The 20,958-nt window shown below is 41.4% G+C and overlaps 1 protein-coding gene across 6 annotated transcripts in view; it reads left to right on the forward strand.

Annotated features, from left to right (window-relative positions):
- Positions 1-20,958, forward strand: part of THSD7B (thrombospondin type 1 domain containing 7B) — a 330,826-nt gene that overhangs the window by 19,399 nt on the left and 290,469 nt on the right. For 3 of the 6 annotated variants that reach the window (XR_012588260.1, XM_074594195.1, XM_074594197.1), the window contains exon 2: positions 7,127-7,215. The exons of 2 other annotated variants lie outside the window; for them this stretch is intronic. The gene's annotated coding sequence lies outside the window, so the exon portion shown is untranslated. Of the gene's footprint in view, positions 1-7,126; positions 7,216-13,770; positions 13,918-20,958 lie in introns of all 6 variants that reach the window. One more of the 6 variants, XM_074594198.1, reaches the window with a different exon arrangement.

A 20,958-nucleotide genomic window follows, 5' to 3' on the forward strand; every position in this document is an offset into this window, starting at 1 on the left:
ATATCTATTTGCACGTGGAAAGTATCTGTTAGGTTGTTTCTATTGAAACAGAGCTTAATCTTTGGATTCACTGATCCTCTTCTAGCCAGAGCTGTCACTTACTACAGGTCAGTTCAGGCACACTATAAATCAGTACCTTCTTACTAGTCAATCAGTGATTGACTCAATTTTGCAGCACTGGAAGGCAGTCTTTTCTAGTTTAAAACTAAGTTAATGTGGCCTAAAAGGGTTGCTTGCATAGCTAGGAGCTTGGAGTTCTGGAGCCACACCTGGTATTATTGGTTTGCAGTGCGGGCTCAGGCAAATAATTTTACATTTACAACAGAGAAATACTTGTGCTTGAGTCTTTCTCTTATTCCCTCCCCCCCCCTTTTCTTTTTCTCCTGTGTTAAACTTCAGTTCTTTAAGGACCTGGTATCCGATACCATGTTCACAGTATTTCAGCTTCCCTAGTATCTGGAAGTGCTTAGAGATGGAGAATCATGCGCCCTGGTGTGTCTCTCAGATGGAGATCTACATGCGAATGGAGGTTTAAAAAAATAAAACCGGCATGTTTGTAAAGGCCTTTGACACCTCTGCAAAATAATTGCAAACAAGACTAAATGGACCTTTACAATGTCTTCAAAAGTTTAATAAAATATTGATTTTCTTTTGAAGGTATGGAAAGCCTTCATCCCATGCCATGTCCTGTCTATGCCACAGCCCATAGACTGGAAACACTCAAATCCTTTGCGGAACTGAATAGTGCATAAGAAGTGCATCACGATGGGACTGAACTCTGCGTGTTCCTGTTAAAAAGCACTCTGGAGTCACGAAGTCCTCTGATGTGCAGTTTTGATTTTTGTGCCTTGTACTCCAGAAGAGCTGCTCTCTCACATACTGGTATTCCCGTGAAGAGAAGACCTGTGTCTATATCCTTGTACCTCTCTGAGATTCAAAGTTAGCTCATGTATATGTGGTGTAGCCTTTCAATAATCCCAGTGAATGAGAAAGCACTGCTAGTGTGAAGATGCAAAGCTCGCTAGTAAAAAAAAGAAAAATCCCTTAAAAAACATTCACTTTTTAAAATGGAACAAAGTTCAGACTTTTGTAATTGTTTCAAAATTAAGTATGCTTTATAAGTAATAACAAATTAAATCTGTTTTCCTGAGGCAAACGAAACTACAAGGATAACTGATAGCAAATCAAAGGAAAGTAGGAATGGACTTTTATCCTCTTCCCCCCCCCCCCCCCCCTTGCTGTCTGGTCTTCAGCTGTGGTATTCTCCTTCGTACTTTGAAATTGCCCCAGTTAGGTTGGTCTGAAGTTATTCATGCTATGAGGGAAATGAGGAAAATGTTTTTACATTAGAAAGGTGTTTCATCTGACTAGCCTTGAAAGGTTTTTTTTTTTATTATTTTTTTTTTTTTTTTACAAGCAGTAGTTCCATTTTGAAAAATACAGCCAGCATCATAGTGTGGGCAAGTGAGGAAATCAAAGAAATACATTTTCTGACAGTATGGTGTATTTTTTTGCTTATCAGAATGACTCTGAAATTCTGTTCTCTTGAAGCAACAACAAGGAAATATTTCTGGTTTTCTGATTAGGAAAAAAAAAAAAGGGAAATATTCTCTCTGATCTGCAGAATATACTTGGAGCAATTCCAGCGCGGCAAGGGATGCTCTGGCTAGTGAACAGATCAGGATCCTGCAAGGAATGCTGCCCTCGGTGCGTAGTGTTCAGCGGAGCATCTCTAACTTATTTAGCTCTTTTATGTCTCAATATTTTGTGTTTGCTGAAAAGTAACTGTTAGTGTTCTGCGTTGGGTTTGCTGCCGGTGTCACGAGTGTGACTGAGTTGCTGAATCGGTGCTCCCCGAAGGAGCTTTGCCCTTTGGACTGAACGGACGTGGCACACGCAGCCACATCCTCAGCTCTCCTGGATGCGCATAAGCGGCAGCTGTGGCAAGCTGAAGATTAGTCCAAAAAGGTTGTTTCCATGCATCTTTAGTTCCTCTAAATATATGCCTGTATATTTGCCAAATTTTCTGAGTAATTATTCAATTAAAACTTGAATATTTGAAGAAACGAAAACAAATGAGTTGTGATAACATTATATATGACTGAATTTGCATATTCTGTTTAATAGATACAAATTGTTACTGTGTTTGGTTAAATTTGTCATCATTTGCCCTGCTTTACTATTGTTTTGGATGCAAAAAAAATTAAGGTCTGATCTTGTAAATTCTTAGTCTTCTACAGAGACTTGCTGGCATCCGTGTAGGAGTTGGTTGACTGACTCAAGCATGTGTCTGCTGATGTTTCCACTCTGTCTTCTCTTTTCTGGTTGCTCCTTGGTGCCATTTAGAGTTTGACCACTGCAATGCTGGAGCAGCAGCAGCTGTAGAGATGAGAATGAACCGAAGCCAGCGCTTGTAAAGATGCGAGTTAATAATATATTTATAAGCATACTATATATAGGTACTTTGATATCAATATATACTATTAAATAATGTATAAAGTATTTACAGGAAAGAAATTTCAGCTTTGCAGAAGCAATTGCATGTACAATTACTTGGCAAAAAGAATTGCATGCTATGTTGTACGTATAGATAACGTTATTCTGTTTAAAACCAAGTGGAAAATTGCTGTAAACATCCAGAATGGATCTGGATGACTAACAGATCTTGAAGCATGTTGTAAAATTGTTTAGAGGAACCTTTTGAGTAGTAAATAGACTTTAAAAGCCCACGTGACTTTGATCTTAAGGATTGGAGCATCTTCTGTGAGAGATTTGTCAGTGTGGGAGATGCAGTGTTTTAGTGAGCTACCCCTAGAATAGTTCCCTTGGGGAGCTCGGGATTATTGGAAATCTCTCCACCAAGTGTTGGGAATATTTGTTTGGTCTTGCTTTTTTTTTAACAGAAGAAGCACTAGTTGTATGATAGGATTTTGGAGATTGAATAATGTTCTTTGATTATATAGAAGAAAATGAGAGCTACTCAGCAGTGTAGATGATTTGTCTTCAAATCCAGTAAGGCAGGTGGTCATAGGCAGAAGCCAGAAATCCCTGTGTAAATGTTAACACTTATTAAAATCAATGTTTTTCTTTCTGTAGTTTCGGCATGTTAAGGGGAGAAAGGGGAAGAAAAGGTTAATCAAATACCAGTATAAACGATGTGTTGGCTTATACGGCAATCATTTCTTATTTCTATTCAAAGGCATTAAGCTATAATTATAAGTAAGTTTTCTAGTTTATATGTGTAAACCAAACCAAAACCACCAACCAACCAATGAGAAAAAAACCCAAACCCCCAAAAAACAACCTGAAAACAAACAAACCAAACACTGCTTTGTTTAAGAAACAGTAACAGAGGTCAGATGAACCGACTGATGACTCAGGAAGTCTTGTCCCATGTCCCATCACCTCGTGCTCACGGAGGGCAATACGGTTGATGCGTTTGCATTTCCTCTAGCACACATCGTGTCACTTGGATCAGATTTAAGCTGTTTGACAGACAATTATTTCAAGATCGTTCTTGTTTGAAATAATGTGGTAAGTAGTAGGGAAAAAAGAAAACCACAGAGAGCATAGCCAAGAAGAGCAGTTGAGCTTAAGGAAGCTGGGGCTCAATACGAGCGGTGGTGTTCTCAGGCGACCACCGTGCTGGAGGTGATGCTGGAGACTTGCAGGAGATGCCTGTGGGGGCACATCTTTCTCCTGGGGCTTTGGAGGGAAGCTGCTACTGCCATGGTTTCTTCTGGTCACAAGATGCTGCTGTCATACCTGCTCTTTCTTGGCTCCCCAAGGGTTCATGCTGAGGAGAAGCAACCACAAGAGCATGTGGTGAGGACTTAGGGCTACCTTCAAGTGTTCCCTTATTACTCTGTCACAGCGCCATCCCAGTATCGTCCACAGGGATCCTTACCTCAAAACAACCTGACATTGAATGAGGGTAATACATTGCTCAATGATGATGATGGATTTGCTAATGTTATTTGACATATCTTTCATGTTAAAATTAATGTCGTCTTTGATGTCGTGAAGGTTGAATTCGGAGAAGGTAATTGATCCTTGAACTGAAAAGATGTCTTCAATGTTCTTGGCAGTTACTAGTAGTTCGGGTTGCAGCTGTGTCCTGGCTGTCATTCTATTTGCAGACCAGCCTCTCAGCTTGGTGGGTAAAGCACCAAAACTGGAAATGTCACATGAACATGTGGAAACAGCAAAAACTGAGTGATTTGGGAGTTTTTTGCCTAGGATTTCTTAAAGTCGCAAGCATGTCTGCGTCATCTTTTTTCATTTAGGCCTACGTAAATTATTAAAATATACATGGGAAAAAAAGGTAATTTATTTGCAGTTAGTACTGGATAATATTATTAGTTTTCTCCAATGTGTAGGATTATTGTTTTAGAATTAAAAAATGTTGCCTCCAGAAACTTTTTTGAATTTTACTTTACAGAAGATAGTGAAGGTTCAGGTACTCATCCTTTGAAATGTGTTTCGGGGTGGTGGGGCAGCCCTGAAATGCCTCCTGCATCCTTTAATTCTGGGTGCAGATATCATGGATTCCTGACTGCTTGTGTTAGTTGCATAATCAAAATTTTTGGAAGTTGTTTGCCCAATAGCAAAAAATTCTGATGCTAACCGCTTCTTCTGATCTGTGATGTGAAAGCTTTGTGTGGGGGAGACTACCATCGTTATGGTGGAATTTATCGCCTGTTACCGTACTGGGCGCATAGGAATGCAGGTAGAAAGCGACTGATGAAATTCAGTGATACGTTCACTATTACAGCTGCAATATTGCAAATTCATTAGCAAGTGACTCTTGAAACTATAGCTGAGTAACTCTTGAGAGTCCAGATGCAATGGAGAACTCTGATCCAAGGTCTCAGGCTCTGGACTGTTGCTTTTATTTTTCTGCATCGAGAAGGAAAGTGAGATTTGATTAGAAATTGCTTGGTCTGTGTAGGCACAGAGATGTATTAGGGCATGATAAACAAATTGTGCTTCTGTGTTTCTACAGTGATTTTTTTTTTTTTAATAATCTTCTTTTGGGGGTGGAGTCTTTAATCTGAAAATTTGATTATTCTCGCCTTAGTATGTAGAATGGTGGAGTGCAGTTTTCTAGAATACTGTCTTTTGTGGACACTCATCAAAATCAGTAGCAATCTCAAAATAATTATTACTACCCCTGACATGACCAAGTTTGTGTGAATGTTTGGTTACTAAATAAGTATTCAAAGTATTTTAAATGATACCTTTCACTATAAACATGCTATGACAGATGAAGTTACATATTTAACATTTTGTTTCAAAATTCTTCCCTATTTTCCTGAACTGTCAAGTGTATTTTCCTTATTACTTGATTAAGGCCAGCAACATTATTATTTTAATCCATTTCTTGGATATAGTAATAAGACTGTGCAGCAGTCGCTGACAAGGCATTAATTCATTTTAATACTGTTATCAACAAACTTCTAATAGCTTTAAATACATCTGTCATATTAAATGCTCATGTATAGGTAAATTGGGAAAAGTTGTTTTCAAATTCAAGGAAAGTGCCAAAGAATGCTATTTGTCCCTAATTAAATATTGAGGACTTTTGTATTAAATATTTAATTGGCCAGCTGTACTGCAGTTGAGTAGTGGAGAAATGATAAAACCCTGCATTGGCACTTAAAGACCGTTTCTGGGGCAGTTAAGTGACCTGTTGCTAAATGAATTGGAAGGAAGTGGCTTAAATAAAAAAATCTTTGGTGTGTTCCTACCACTGCTGGTCCGGAGAAGTGGCCCTTGTTAATCACGTGGCTACACCAGGGCTCTTCTGAGCCATTTTATATATAAGTGCGCTGAGGACCTATTTCTGAATTTTGTCTTTCTGAAGAAGGAGTCCAGGAAGTCTGGAAAGGCCACAAGGGACAGGGGGAAAGCAGGAAACACTCTTTCTGTTGCGCAAGAAGTCTGTATCAAAATTGGCGTTAAAACAATGCAAATTGAAATGGTTCAGGTTGATAGAATTTTTGTCAATTTTACAGGCTACTTTGAAGGAGATAGTTACTAAGAAAAAGCGAAGGTGCTCTTTCACAGTGTGTGAAATAGTCCTTGCACGTTGAGGAGAAAACGTAAAGACAAAAGGGAAGTAGCAGGCAGCAGTTACACTTGCGTTCACAGGATGGTTGATTTGGAAAGAGCTTAGATCTGGCCTTTTTAGTTGTCTGTTTGGAACACTACATATATTTAGTTTATAAATGGGTAACTCAGCTATAAAGGATGTGAAGACAAAGCTTTAGACGTGGAAATACTAGAGTACTCTGTAAAATTGTCATGGGCCCAGAAGGCCTCAGAAAAAAAACATAAAATAGGTGTGGTGTGAGGCAGTGTTGCATTATCGGTTGGTCCAACACCCTGGGATTTGGGGTTGTATTCTCAAGCTTAAATTCTGTGTCTCAGTAATGGACACCTGTCCCTAATGTGGAGACAAAAACTTTATTATGAACCTTAGTAGTTGTTTCTAAGATGCTTTGGGGACTGTGTGTGTTGGGAGCTCCGTGTGAAATGTGTTATTCCAGTCGTCATGAGAGGTGACGTGATGGCTCTGCTCTGTTCGCTCATCCTCTCCCTTCCACTCTGTCTCTCCCACCCCTCCATAAATAGATGACAAAGGAAGATCAGCCTCAGATCTCAAGATGAATGACAATTTGGCTTCAGATGACCTGGGCACACATTTGTCCAAAATTATTTTAGCCTGAAAATTGAGAGAGGGTTTAAACTGTAAATGAGCGAAACACTGGCAAGGCATCTCAGCCTGAGGGTTTACGTATCTGGAGTCTCTGTCTCTGCTGTTATATACCAGAGAGTGAAACTTCCTTGGATATAACTTCAGTTTGATTTTTACTAGTTTTTGTTTTGTTGTCGACAGTGTATTAAAGCTAGGTCACACTAGACATGCGCTGGTGTTTGTGTGCTTGGATTAATCAGATTATGAGGTTTAAGGAATGGAAAGCATGTTCATCCTGATCAAAGACAGTTGAGATTTTGGCTTTCTTCTGTAGCACATGGGATCATGCATGTTCCTGGATCATCTGGGTGTTTGACCTGACAGATGATAATGCCCATGATCTCTTCTTCTGTATTTCTGTTCCAGGCTACAGTCCTGACAACCGGCTTTTACTCCAGACTTGGTTTCTTACTGAATGTTTGAAGTTGCTGGTAGTGTGTGAGAAGACATGCAGGGTAGGTGTTTTATTGACTTGTAGATTGAACTTCTGCCACACCTTTCTGTTGCTGTGGGGGGCTGGGCTGAGTGATGCAGGTAGTTCTTCCTTTGTTATGTTCCTCAAACATATTAGCGATGTTTTTTTCCAAGTGGAGGTGTTATTTATTACTGTTGTAATGAATTTTGTGATTGAATTAATGAAATGTGAAAAGAATTCCTGATTTCACTGGGATGTTGTAAAGCTGCACCTTTTAATTGTGTGAGTTAGTGTAAAAAGTAGCAAGATTTACTAAAAATGGACATTATGCTGTGCAAGTGTGCTAGCATACTACAAATTCAGCCAGTACACCACATCCTGACATTTAATAGTTTTATTATTCTGTTTGGTCATTTCTGAGCAAAGTGTGTCAGTGAGAACTACATAAAATGCTCTTTCTTAAAGACCAGTGAGTTTGAATGCATTTCACGTACTGGATTTGCACATTCTTTTTTTTTTTTTCTTCTTCCCCCCACTAGGCATCAGGTATTTCCTTTCTCCGAATATTATCCATGTGTGTATGTCATTATTGTTTTTATATTTGAAAGTATCTAAGTTGTGGTACATATAACGAACAAGGATGTATGGGGTGCATAGCACAGACCCAAGAGTAGTCAGTGACGACTGTCGTTATGTAGGACAGAGAAAGGGAAATGCTTCAGTTAAGACATTGAATTGAAACTAATGCAACCGAAGTCCACTAAGTGGGAAAGGTTACCCAAAATTCGTATTTATTTTAGAATCATAGAATTGTTAGGGTTGAAAGGGACCTTAAAGATCATCTAGTTCCAACCCCCCTGCCCTGGGCAGGGACACCTCCCACTAGACCAGGTTGCTCAAAGCCCCATCCAGCCTGGCCTTGAACACCTCCAGGGATGGGGCAGCCACAGCTTCTCTGGGCAACCTGTTCCAGTGTCTCACCACCCTCATGGTGAAGAACTCATTCCTAATCTGAAATCTGAATCTAGTCTGAATCGACCCATCTCTAGTTTTAATCCATTCCCTCTAGTCCTACCATTACCTGACATCCTAAAAAGTCCCTCACCAGCTTTCTTGTAGGCCCCCGAAAGATACTGGTAGGCCACTATAAGGTCTCCTCGGAGCCGCCTTTTCTCCAGACTGAACAACCCCAACTCTCTCAGTCTGTCCTCATAGGAGAGGTGCTCCAGCCCTGTGGTCATCCTTGTGGCCCTTCTCTGGACACGTTCTAGTACGTGCATGTCTTTTTTGTAGTAGGGGCTCCAGAATTGGAAGCAGTACTCCAGATGGGGTCTCACGAGAGTGGAGCAGAGGGGGAGAATCACCTCATTTTCATAATACTGTGTTGAGAGGTCTGTCACTTTGTGAAGATAATTTGTATTGCAGAGTGAGTTGCAGTTCTTCTTCTGAATTTACAACAGATGGTCCATGTATCCTTCCTAGAGTTTTCTGAATTGCATATATACGTCATAGGGATAGATTCCATCGTTTGAACGTCTAAAACTTTTTCCAACATCCTTATGCAAAATACTTTTTTTATCAGAAAACTCTGATTGCAACAGAGATGACTTAATGAAATATTCTGGGTTTGACTGAAGTTCTTCAATAATTTTTTCATGTTCACAGTGGAATTTCTGGTAATTCACCAGAGAGTCTGTAGCCAGGAGGACGGGGGTGGAGATTTACTTAGGATGAGGGATGCCTGCGTTCAGATCAACTCTTCTTAGCTTCATTCAGATCTGTGACTCGGATTAATATTCTGGCATGCAGTTGAGTATTTTGAATATGGAGCTGCGGTGAGGTGTCTCTCTCTGTCTCATGTTTTTGATGTAAAATATATGTGAGAAAGATAACCTTCATAATCAGGCAGAACATTAAAAAGTTGCAGGATGAAATAAACCACTCCAGTATTAATGACAGTCATGGATGAACCCTGCAACTCCCCAGTGCATAAGACAAGACTGTTCGTAACTGGGAAAGCTGCTTTAATTTGGCTTGAAATGTGGTCCGTCAGGAAGCCTTATAAGCAACTTTAACTGTATTATGCAATGGAAGGAGGCTATTACTTATCTAATTGCCTAGATTTTAATTAATAATGCAAAATTCCCTGCTTTTTCATCCTCCAGGTGATTAACCACAGATTTTTCTCTGCGATCTCGTCTCTGTTTTGAGAGGTGCAATGAACAGTCCAATAGGTCTTTATCTCTTCTTTAAAAAAAAAAAGAAAGAGAAGTGATTAACCTTTAACGCAAAGCTACCATGACTGTTAACATCTTATATGGTAGCCATGCTGAGTGAATGCTGAAGTGTTGGGGAGAAGGTTAATGACTGATCCTCAGGAGAGGGGAGAAATTGATCTCCCATGATTTAAATATAGATCCGAGTACAAGTCTGAGACTGTTGGAATTTCGTCGCTTTTAACTTTTGGTCTAAAACTACAGCGAAACTTCGGTGACAGAGCCTGCCCTGAAATTATTAAATTTAGATAAATGGGCAGCTCAGAGTTACAGGGGTATAGTTTTAGCAAGATACTGGGGTAACACTATAAACTGTAACAGCAAAGCTTGAGTAGCCGATAATAGTTACCAGAAGCTGGAGATGGTGTGTAGCGGTGGAGATGGCCTCAGCATTTCAAATATGCTGGCCTATACTTAAATTTTACGTAAAGCAGTGTCCCTGGATTGTGCGGTGCTGCGATGGAGTAGGAGTTTGTTAGGAGTTTGTTAGCTGGATTGCTAACGGCCACGGCCGGATCTCCCTCTGAATTACCTTTCTCTTGCTCTGGATTAGGGCCATTATTTTAACAAAGCATGAAAACTGCTAATTGCTAAAACTAACAGTTTACATTTGTGTGTAGCTATCAAAGAAATGTTGTATATAAACCATGTGTGATATGTTGTGGTCTTAATTGGCTTTTATTGGGTTCTCTTAAGTGATGGCCCGTGCTTAACGTCGTCACAGGAGTCCTTTTATCTGAGTAGCCACGAGGCTGGGATCTGTGAGCTGGGTCTGGGTAAAGGCACTGACTGTTGCTTCCACTCACAACATTGCTGTGCTCCCGCTGTCGTATAAAAGACAAAATTCTCAAATGTAATATTTTTTAGGTTATATTTTTATAGAGTTGTTTCTATGCTAGTTTTTATTTTCTGTGCAAATGACAAGGTAAAAGTCAAATGGGTGAATGTTTTCTTAGGCTGAAGATGCTTAACAGGGCAATTGTTGCTAACATTGGAACAAAGTGATCAAAACCCATGCCTAATCCTTTAACTTTTTAATGAATTTTTAATATTTAAGTAGGAAAAAATGCTGTGTGATTGCATTGTCAATGCAACTGATAGAAGGATTTTAAGAAATAATATTTTATTGAAAATACAGAAAGTACAAGGCTTTTTTTCAGGTGTTGTTCAACGCATAATCCTTCAGTGCACTGTGTTTTCCACGACCTCATGTTCATTACTGCTTTGTGCAGCCAGCCTTGAATTAAAGGGTCAGTAAATTATACCTAATGCTAAGCTATTGTGATATCAAGCTAAATATAATGTTAAATCCAGGGGTACATCTTAAATACAGAAAGTTACACTTGCCATGGTTGTGAGAATTGAAATAGCACGTGGGTTCCAAGGTGAGCTACGTTAGAACAACAGTTGTAACTTCTGTGATTTAGCTGTTCATCTGTGAAAGAGAGGAAAGCTTTACAGTAGGTGTGGGGGGAACAATTTGAAAGTTTTTTTTTTTTAAAGACAAAGTAAAAATCGAAGCTTATACTTAAACACAGCATTCATAAACTATTTTCTTTTAAGTGTGGAGCCAGCCCCACCTGTGTTTTTTTGCAGCAGATGCCTCATCAGGTGGGTTCATGCATTAAAACTGGAGAGCCTTTGTGCTGCGTACTTTTCTGCCCTGGTGCTTTGGCTCCGTGGTGTGTCCTTGCACTCACTGGAGTACTTTTATGCCTTCTCCAGCTTCTCCTGTGGTGGTCAATGTTCAGGAGCTGCCCTACAAAAGGCTTGCGTGGGCCACCCTAATGAGGGTTCATTACCTTACTTCCTTGCCCTGCTGTTTTTTCCTGGTGTGGGTGCAGGGGTGATGGTCGGGTTGCTTGGGAGAAGGTTGTCTGTCATCCTGCTTCTCTGCTGGAACGTCTCCAGCCTAGTTTGCAGACGAATAACCTTCCTTTCTGAGCAGGGCGAGGGCAGCTCCTGTCACTGCTGCTGTCCTGCTGCAGAGATGTCACTGTGTTTTTATAAAACAAAATGTAAGAAAGATGCTGTCTGGGTTTCTTTCTCAAATGATTTTAATACTCTGGGAAGCTCAGTGGAGAATTAGGTGTTTATGCATGGATGAGGAGAAGTTTAATGAAGAGGAAAACTACAGTCTTTACTCATTTTAGCCTTTCTGCTGTTTTTCAAATAAATCCACAGAGAAGTCGCAATATTAACAGCATGCACCTATTCTTATTGTACATCTCGGCACTTTAGCATAGAAATTAGAGACAAATAAACCCCCACAAACCAAACCCAGAGGCAAACTTTGAAAAATGGTAATGGGAAAAAACCTTCAAAGAGCTGTGTGTTTCAGGCTTTACAGAGCAAACTTTTTGAAAAATGGGGGACTCCAGGGCTACAGTGCAGTGAACCGCTGCTTTAATTTTAATTGTCCAGGTGTTGAGAAATGAGGACAAATTTGACCAGAAAGCAAGGATTTTGCTAGGCACAATCTTAAAGAAAAAAAAAAATATATATATATATATGCGCCAAGTGTTAGTTGCTGGGGGCAAGACTTAAAATGCTGTTTGGCTTTATCCCGTTCATCTCCCTGTATGCACATATTTTGCTTCCCTGACCGCGTGTGTGAAAGGGCAGTGTGAACTGACGTATTCTGTAGCATTTATATTCATAATTTATGCCTGCAGTCTTGAAATAATCTCATTTGTCTTCCACTGTTAGTGGAACAAGTTTTGCTAGTGATGAAGAATGCTGGAAGCGATGAGGGATTCTGTTGTTTCAGCTTTTCATTTGTCTTCTGTAAAGAGTGGTTTTGAATAAAAAGATAAATCGAGGAGTGTTGTGTAATATGATCGCTGGTACGTAACCAACCTGATTTTGAGGAGGCTCGCAGGACTCCGGCTTGTCTGTTCAATAGATAACCAGGTTTATTGGGCAGATAATACATTTCTCTCGGGTGCAGGAAAAGAACATGTCAAACACCTTCTCTTGTCTTTCCAGGCGATAGATAGTGTCGCTGGCAGCAGGAGAAGACCCTTAGGTTTGCTAATGCATTACGGGGACGTGCATTGAGGATGAAGGGAGGTGGTGGATCCCCATGTGTTCCCTGCGGCAGCGTTTATCTGCCCCAAGCAAAATGCAAATAGAGAGAAGCCAGGGCTCTGATCTCTTTTGCAGCTGGGAATCATTCCTGAAGTGAGCACGGATCAGGCAAGAACTGATCTCTTGAGTGAACCCTTACCCAGGAGGAAGCTCCTGACCTTCACACCAGGAGTGGTGGCCGTGTCAGAGCTGCCCTGGGGAGCAGCGTTGGTTTGCCTGCACTTACACACAGAAACAACTACACAAACTCTAAAATAAGCCAACTTTAAACCATCAGCAGTCCAGCAGCAGCAGTACGACACTCAGCATGTATTAATTTTTCCCTCTTTTCAGGAGTTCTGGGATTGTAGAGCAGCAGTGCCCTGTACCTGTAGTTTTTCTAGGTTAAACCAGCACGTTATAGACTGCACTGCAAAGTGGTGAATGAAGAGTCTGTAGAGAAAAAGCAATTTACAACTCTTTTATTTATTTTTTTTTTTTAAAAGAAATTCATGGAAGATTTTGGCAACTAAATGTTTGTGTTAGGCATTTTGTGCAGCTTCTAACCTTGTTTACACTGGAGTAAATCTGAGCAAGTGCTGGTGATTTAGTATTTGCTTGGTGTAAATTAGATTAAAAGTCACCCTTGGGGCCTAATTAAGCAGTGATATAAATAGTGGAGTAAGTTAAACGCTAGCAGTAGATTTCACAGATAACAGGTATGAATGGGTGCAAATATGCTTAAATTTTCATTGATGTAGAAATTTTAATTGCATTTGTTGCTTGCTTTCTGGGTGACAGCCTAGAGCCCTGGACCACGAGCCTGCATGGCGTCAGTGTTCCCACCAGTGTTGTGCAGCATCTCCTGAAGCCGTGCTGCTGCCCCTGCTTGCTCGGTGCCCTCCTGCCTTTGCCAGCTTGTGTTTTGCTGGTTGCTTCCACTTTCTCCTCTGTCTTTGAGCCAAAAGTACACATAAATGCAGATTTTTGGTTACTCTAAGCAAGGGGGTGGGACTTAAGGAAATTTTCCTAAAGGCTCTTCTTCCTTGTTGTTGGCAAAACATCGTGCAGACGGGCTTCAGTCTCCCAGTCGCACCAAATCCAGCCACTTTCTGACTGATTAAATTGCTTACCCACGGAATGGGTTATTAAATTTGCAAATTCTAATGTGCTGTCTGCTGTCTTGTTTCTGATAGCTAAAGGTCGCTGTGGAAAGTTTTAATATGTTGTCCCTTCTGTTTCCCTGATAGATGTTTCTGCCAAAATGGGTGAGGTGATGAGATCAGCATCGGCCACGTTTCGTATGCAGAGGCAGCGCTGCAGATGTAGGCTGAACCCTTGGCAAAGCATCTCATTAACTTGCCACATACTTAGTGGTGGGCATACAGACCTGGCAAGTATGTCATTACTGTGCTTAACGAAGGAAACTACCGCTTGCTAAAGCACTGGCAAGATATATGTGTATCTAGCTTGGCTAGTTTTATATTCTGTTAAATATTAAAGGTTGTTCCTTTTAACTAAAGGCTCCATGGAAGTAGTAGGGAACTTGCATTTTATTTTCTGTTTGATTGAATCCTGAATCAGTGCTAAAAGCAAGAGATAAATTCATATGAAAAACTCCAACTCTTTCCATCAAGGAGATTTGATTATAACTAAAACCCAAATATTTTCTTTACCTAATAGCTATCTGATTAGCTTTTAATGTTAAAAAAATCAAAGCGTTTTTGAAGACCGTTGATGTAAAAAGAAAAAGTTGTGAACTTTTAAAAGTGTTTTTATTCACTTTCACAATTTCATTACTGGAAAGGGAAAGTGCTGTGTGCAGCTTCAATTAGGGGACGTGGTTACCAATATACCGGGGAGTTAACACCTGATGGGATTGATCCTGCCGTTGTTGAAGGCAGCAGCAGAACCTTTCCAGAATGCAGCAGTTTTTGTAGTTGGGGCAGGTGACGTTTGCTTTGATTGGCCGTTTATTGGGAACTGAGGCCTCCTCTCCCAAAAGCAGGGGAGAGGATTGTGAGGGACGGTTTGGTCTATTGAATTTTAATTTTATTCCCTCTCCCACACAGTAATGCCCAAAAGTCCGTAGCAGCGTGTAGCTTCTCTGAATCCTTTTGTCCGAGAGGAGCTCTGTCATTTTTATTACGCTTCTGCTCTGGCAAACGTGGCAGAGGTTCGTAGGGCACCGAGCTGCTTTTTGTTTACCGTAAAAATAAAATTGTGCTGGGGGAGTCCTTGAGCAGCAGCTGGTGATGCTGTCCTTCGTCTCCTTGCTCAGCTTGGGGAAGCTGATGGTTCACCTCTGCTACACCTCATGGTACATGCGTAGCATCCTCCCATGAGTGCTTTTGTTCGCGGACTGAGCAGAAGGCGAGAGCAGGCGTGGTTGGGAAGGCTGAACAACCCATTTCTCTGGAGGCACCTGCTCCCACGGTGGGGTAGTCCTTCTCCTGGGCCGGTGGTGGCCTGGTGGAGCTAGGACATCCAGCTCCAGTGCTGGTGATCAGAATGAGAGCAAGCCCTGCTTTTACATTTTACCTTTTCAGTTAAAATAGAAAATACCAGCAAGACTGGCTTTCTCAAATCAGACCAAAGCCTAAAGGTTTAACTTCTGAAGGCCTACTTGGTTTTAAGTCACTTTCTCCGATTACCTGTTTTGAAGGTTTTTATGACTTATCCGTTTTCTTTATTTGGATTAAGAAAATAATTGAAGCGAATCCTTGCCCTATAAGATATGGAAGTTCAAACGTAGGTCATATTTAAAAGGGTTTATAATGAACTTTGTTAAAAATGTCTCCTGATTTCCTCTGGCATATTCAAGTGCATATTTTAAAAGCTGCTGATTTAAAGTCCAGCTTATATAAGCTTATATGTTGAGAATTTAAGAGACATTTTTCAATATGAATTTGGGCCATCTCTAAAAGTGAGATTATACTGTGGGTTGTTAGAGGCAGAGATACCAAAAATCTGTCCTTCCATATCCTCTCTTTTTTGCAGATGTCATTGTTGGCCAGAAGTCCTGTCCCTTAAACAGCTCCCGAGGAGCACGTTGGTGCAATGTTACTACGTGGTATAGACCTTCTGTCCATCTCAAGACATTAGTTTTCATATAAAGTTTCCTAACGCTCACTACTCCGAGAAACTTGACACTGTCTCTACTTTGAAATGTTTGTTAAAAAGTGGCTTAACTCAAAGGGAACGAGTGAATTCCTGTAGCTGGGCTTTATCACTAGTTTTGCATTCCTCGTTCTGCTGAGTATAGGTGTGGCAGAACTTACGGTCCTTCTTCATCAGCTGTTAGGTACTTGTCCAGAGTGATGGAGCAGAGCATCACTGTTGCCTGACTTCTTACTGTACGCTTCTGCAAGGCTGCACCTGCTCTAAAATAGTGATGTCTGTATTAAATGTTAAGAATACTGTACTGTGCTATGAGAAGTCTGTTGAAACAGAGAACTATGAAACTTGGAAGAGCTCATTCTGTAAATGCATTTATGCCTGTAGGTTTTCTCTTCCTGGCCAGGGTGTGTGGGGACTCAGTGCCGTACGTGACGGTGTTCAGAGCTGTAAGCCCAGGTCCCCGTGGGAGGTCAGCTGAGTGGCAAGCAATTCATTGTGTTGTATTGCACGATGTCTTGGGGGAACTTCAATTTGTCAAGTGAAAAGCTTTAAGGCCAATGGCTTTGGAGGATTGCTCTAACTGTACACTTATCCCATTTCCTTTGCATCTCAGTGATTTTTCGTATTTTTTAGAATAAGCCTAACACTCATGATGTCTTACTGAAAAATTGTTCACAATTATTTTATGGGTATCAAATGCTGCAGAAGGAGTATGGTGGTTAGTATTGAAATAGTGAAACAATTGGGTGCCTTGTACCTCGTCTAGAAATAATTGACTCATTAATCTTAACCACATCAACCCCATCACAACCCCATCAAACATAGTTTAATTCTAATAGATGGGAACGTGTCGGTTTACACTCCAGTTCTGACAGTCATTCCTCTTCCCAGAAAATTTGCTAATATTTTCACAAAGAAATCAGGAAGAAAGAGAGTAGGAGATACAGAGTAAGCTATAATAAATATACTGAGACAAAAAAAGAAACTGTGTGGCAGAATTCAAGCCTTTACGAATGTGATTATGAGGAATAGTGAATGAGAGACATCAAATGAGAACAGAAAAGAAAAGAATGTGTCTTTGTTTTGTTTTGTTTGCTTTTGCCCTATGATTCTGGTGGTGCCTGGTCATTTTATTCTCCTCTTGGAAATGATTGTTCACCCACATACTTAGGAGTCTCTACTCCTTGAGTCAGATGTTTAGTGCTGTCTTAGTACAAAATAGTTCCTAAGTTTGAATTTTTTTTTTTTCCTACCAAATCTGCATATTGCAAAATACCACTTTGTAACGTTGCTGTGATGGTGCTGTATCGTAATTTAAATAATGTGGTTCCTCTTGTCTAACCATTGGCAAATACAGCTCGGGGTCTGGTAAATAATGGATGGAAATAACAGTCAAAAGGTGAATGTTAAATAGCCATTGCTAAAGAGATGGTCATCAAAAATCATTGAGCTTATCTTTCATAGACAGCACAAACACAGTTACCTATGCTTCTGCTTTAATCAGTTTTTACGTGAACTCTTTGAAATCGTTGAGCACTGTCTCAGTGCTGCTGGGAAGTACGGGATGCCAGACGACGGGTGGATCCATGTGGTGTTAGTGCACTGAGGCGCGTACGTGAGCATCACGGATTCTGGATTCCTTGCCTGCGGGCAGGTGCTGTGGAAGCCATGTAAAAAACAAGTGACTTTTGCTGAAGAGGAAGTTTGCTGCTGTGGGCTAAGTGAGAGGCGAGAAAGGTATGGGCTTCCTCTAGGCTCTCCTCCTTCTCCATCCTTGAGTGGAGATGTTGTGAGTGGTTGGGTGTTACGGAGCCACATAATACCTGGTAAGTCAGAGATGGCATACACCCGAAATTGCACCATGCCCACGATGGTGGGTTATGCCTATCTCTTGCAAAAACTGGTAGTAAGCCTGTTGGGCTGAATTTCAGACTGTCTGCTACAAATAATTCCCTGTGTTCCTGCGAAAGCAAAGGCTCTTTCAGAGTTAGTTGCTGCGGATGGAGTCTCCTCAAAAGGTGCTTCCCAAGCGCTTGTCTCCAGACTGCTCCTCCTGTCCATGACTCTGCAAGCAGCTGCTTCTTTGGTCTGTATTAAATACAGTTTTGGTTTTTGGGTTTTTTTTTTTTTAGTTTAGAAAGTTTGTAGAAAGTACATATGAGCCATGACAGGGAAAGGAATGGTGGGTGGTAGAGCCGTAGTTCATTTAGAAACTCTGCCAAAAATAGGAGAGCATAGAGGTACCAAGTTCTCATTATCAATGTATATATAGTATATGGCAGGATTTTCATTAAAGGGCCCAGGAATGCAAAAGGAAAAGGCTCGGTTTTTACTGCCTCAGATGCTCAGTGACACTGCAGAGCCTGTCAGTGCTTTTGCAGATGTGAGAAGTGCAGGTCAGGTAATGCCAAGAGCCCTGTTAATGATACTGGAGATATTGGTACCCTTAAGCAAACTAGGCACGAAAAGGCTGGGAAAGCTTTGTACTTGTTTTGTACTATTCCACTCAGTTCCCTGAGACAGCTTTGGTTGGTTGTACTGTAGCTAAGCAGGGGATTGTCTGGAAAAAATCCCGCATCTGATCTCTTGGTTGTGTTGCCAAATGGTAACATCTAGAAGTAAGCCACAGTTTGAGAGATGAGTTTAAGGATTTTGCAGAGGAGTGTAAGTTTGGACGTGTCGTTGGTAGTCACCATTATTTTTAATCCAATAAATGGATGGAAAAGGTGTCAAAATAGAAAAAACAAGCAAGCCAACTGAGAAACCTTCAGATCAGGTCCTGTTTAGTAATGTTAAATTGCAGAGAGATGCCGGTGTAGCAGGGATTGTCAGCTGCTGGTGTTTTGCTCAAGAGAAAATTGAAAGACATATGCTTGTGCTGTCTGATGCTGATGTTGGAGTCACTGGGGATTACAGATGTATAAAGAGACAGACAGGGCAAAACAATGAGAAAATCAATATGATTTGGGGTTCCAGAAGTTGCTGCTGCGTTATGAAAATGATGCCGTATGTCTGTCGTGAGAAAGAGGTAACTTCAAGGTCACGGGAGATGGCTGCCGCATGCTGTGGAGTAATAGGTGATAACACATGTGGATTGCAGGAGCGCAGGTGATGGCTCTTGATGTTTTGTAAGCTCTCCACGACTCCGATAGCTTGAAATGAAAGATGTTAAGGTTTTGGGATGTAGCACAACCTAGACAAATGAATTTGTTTCCCAGCGATGCTGATACTTAGAATAGACTTGCATCTATCCCAGGGGCAGCCCGAGTCACCTCAAGGACTAACTGCTTATTGTTGGCAAATTTAGTTCATAGTTTGGCTGTGTCCATTTGGATGGTCTGTATTGTTTAGTTACAGAAGGGAGGACGTGGTGAAGGCTCTCAAGGGCAGGTTAAGGACACTCTGCTCATCAGGGCTTTCTCAGAAAGAACATCTGAGAAGTATCACAGAGATTGGACACGGAATAAATCAGGGCTTCTGCAATAATGTGAAGTACTGAATAATCACTGAAAGCTTCTGAATCTTGCTTCGGGTGTGTCTTGTGGTTCCTTTTGCTAAATGCAAGAAAATACGTTGCTAGAAATGCTGATATCAATTGAGTCGTCTGTGTTGTTACATAGAAAATAATGTTTTTGAGTAGCTAAAACAAGATATATGCTTGGAGTCTAGTAAAATGTATGTATGTCAAAGATGATACATGATTACTGTTAAACATTATAAATCTTTTATAGTGTGGTAAATGGACTAAAACTGGCTAGGCTGGAAGGAGTATGCAAATTAAAAATAAAATAGAAATTGAGAAGGCTGTAAGGGAAAGGAGAGAGACCTATATCTGTGAGAGTACATGAGAAGAGGATGTTTCTTGTATTACATTTGCATTGGTGTAATCCAGCTCTGAGAACTGGGGAGAGGAGCAATTACTAATTGGCGGAGCTGTCTGGGCAGCAGGCTCAGGTAAGAACGAGGAGAGCCTTTCTTTGAGGGGATAAAGGCAGTGGAGATAAAAAACCAAAACTGTTCTGAGCAGCTCTGTCCCCAGGAAAGAGTGTTAGCTGCCCAGCCCCTAATGCCACCTGACGTCCTGCTCTCCAGCTCGGACGTGGTGCATGATGAGATGGTGGTGGGAAGGGATCGGTTTAGTAATGTAACGCCGCAGGGCAGAAGCGCTGCCGAACTTATCTTCACAGCTGGTAGCTCGGAGGTGCTCTGAAAGGAATCAGCAGCTAAAGACAAATGAAAACTTCAGGTACACTTTGATATTTTTCCTTTGTGACGTGTTTCCAGTTTGGCCATTAAACACGCGACCTTTGCTAGCGTCAATCTGACACTTCTTCCCTGCCTGAGGCTGCCATAGGAGTGGCGATGGGCTGATCCTGCAGCAAGGGATGTCTCATTACAAGGAATCGCACCTCACACCATGTCTATGGGCTCTCATACATTGGAACATCTTTTCTACCAACTTGGGGGAAGGCGTGAGGCTGAAGGACGCCGGCTCTAGCTGACATCAGCCAGCGCCCTGCCAACAGCTGGTTGGGGTGCCTGGTGGGAAGATGGCCAGTGACTTAGTTACTCTTGATATGGATGGCTACGAAAAGAGTTCCTAATGTTTTCTATGCATGTCTCACAAGTTGAACAAGCTGGTGTGCTCATAGGCTTTGAGGGATGTGGAGGTGCCTGTCAGCTGCTGGAGGTGCTTGAAAGATTTAGTGTACTTCTCAGCTGATGTAGTTGAATTGTGAGATTTTGCATCCCCAGAGGAGCATAATCTGTAGTGAGGGAAGGCAGATAAAGTGCGGTGTGCTCTGGCATGTTGCCTGTAAGCATGTGGCTGATGGTTGTTCATAAGATGGGAACTCATCTAGGACTGTCAGTACTGGCATTTAACTGGGCAGGAACCTTAATCCAACAAAAATTGTTATGAGGCTTTCAATTCCCACAAATTAAGGCTTCAGCAGTAAGTTTCTTTCAAAAGACAGGAAGATTTCCTAGCGCTGCGATCTGTGATGTATTATTTGTCTACCCTTACAATTCAATTTTTTGCGTGCTGCTTAACTGCTGCAAGGAGAAAGGAAAAGCGATTTTGCGAGGCTGCTGCAGAGCAGGTCGTACACAGGGGCACGCCGGGAGTGCCAGTCGCGGCTGGCAGCGAGAAGACATGGGGTTTGCTCAGACATGGAGCTCCCGATCTGCCTTGGCAGCAGGATTGGTGTGGTCCTGTTAGTGAGGTGGCTCCAGAGCAGCCGGGTGACAGCTTGGGGACCTCTGTGCGCCACACAGGATGGGGCGCTTGCTGCTGCCTCCCTGCAGTACCCCAGTTT

The sequence above is a fragment of the Larus michahellis genome, chromosome 7 (genome assembly GCF_964199755.1).
Source record: "Larus michahellis chromosome 7, bLarMic1.1, whole genome shotgun sequence".
Lineage (NCBI taxonomy): Eukaryota > Metazoa > Chordata > Aves > Charadriiformes > Laridae > Larus > Larus michahellis.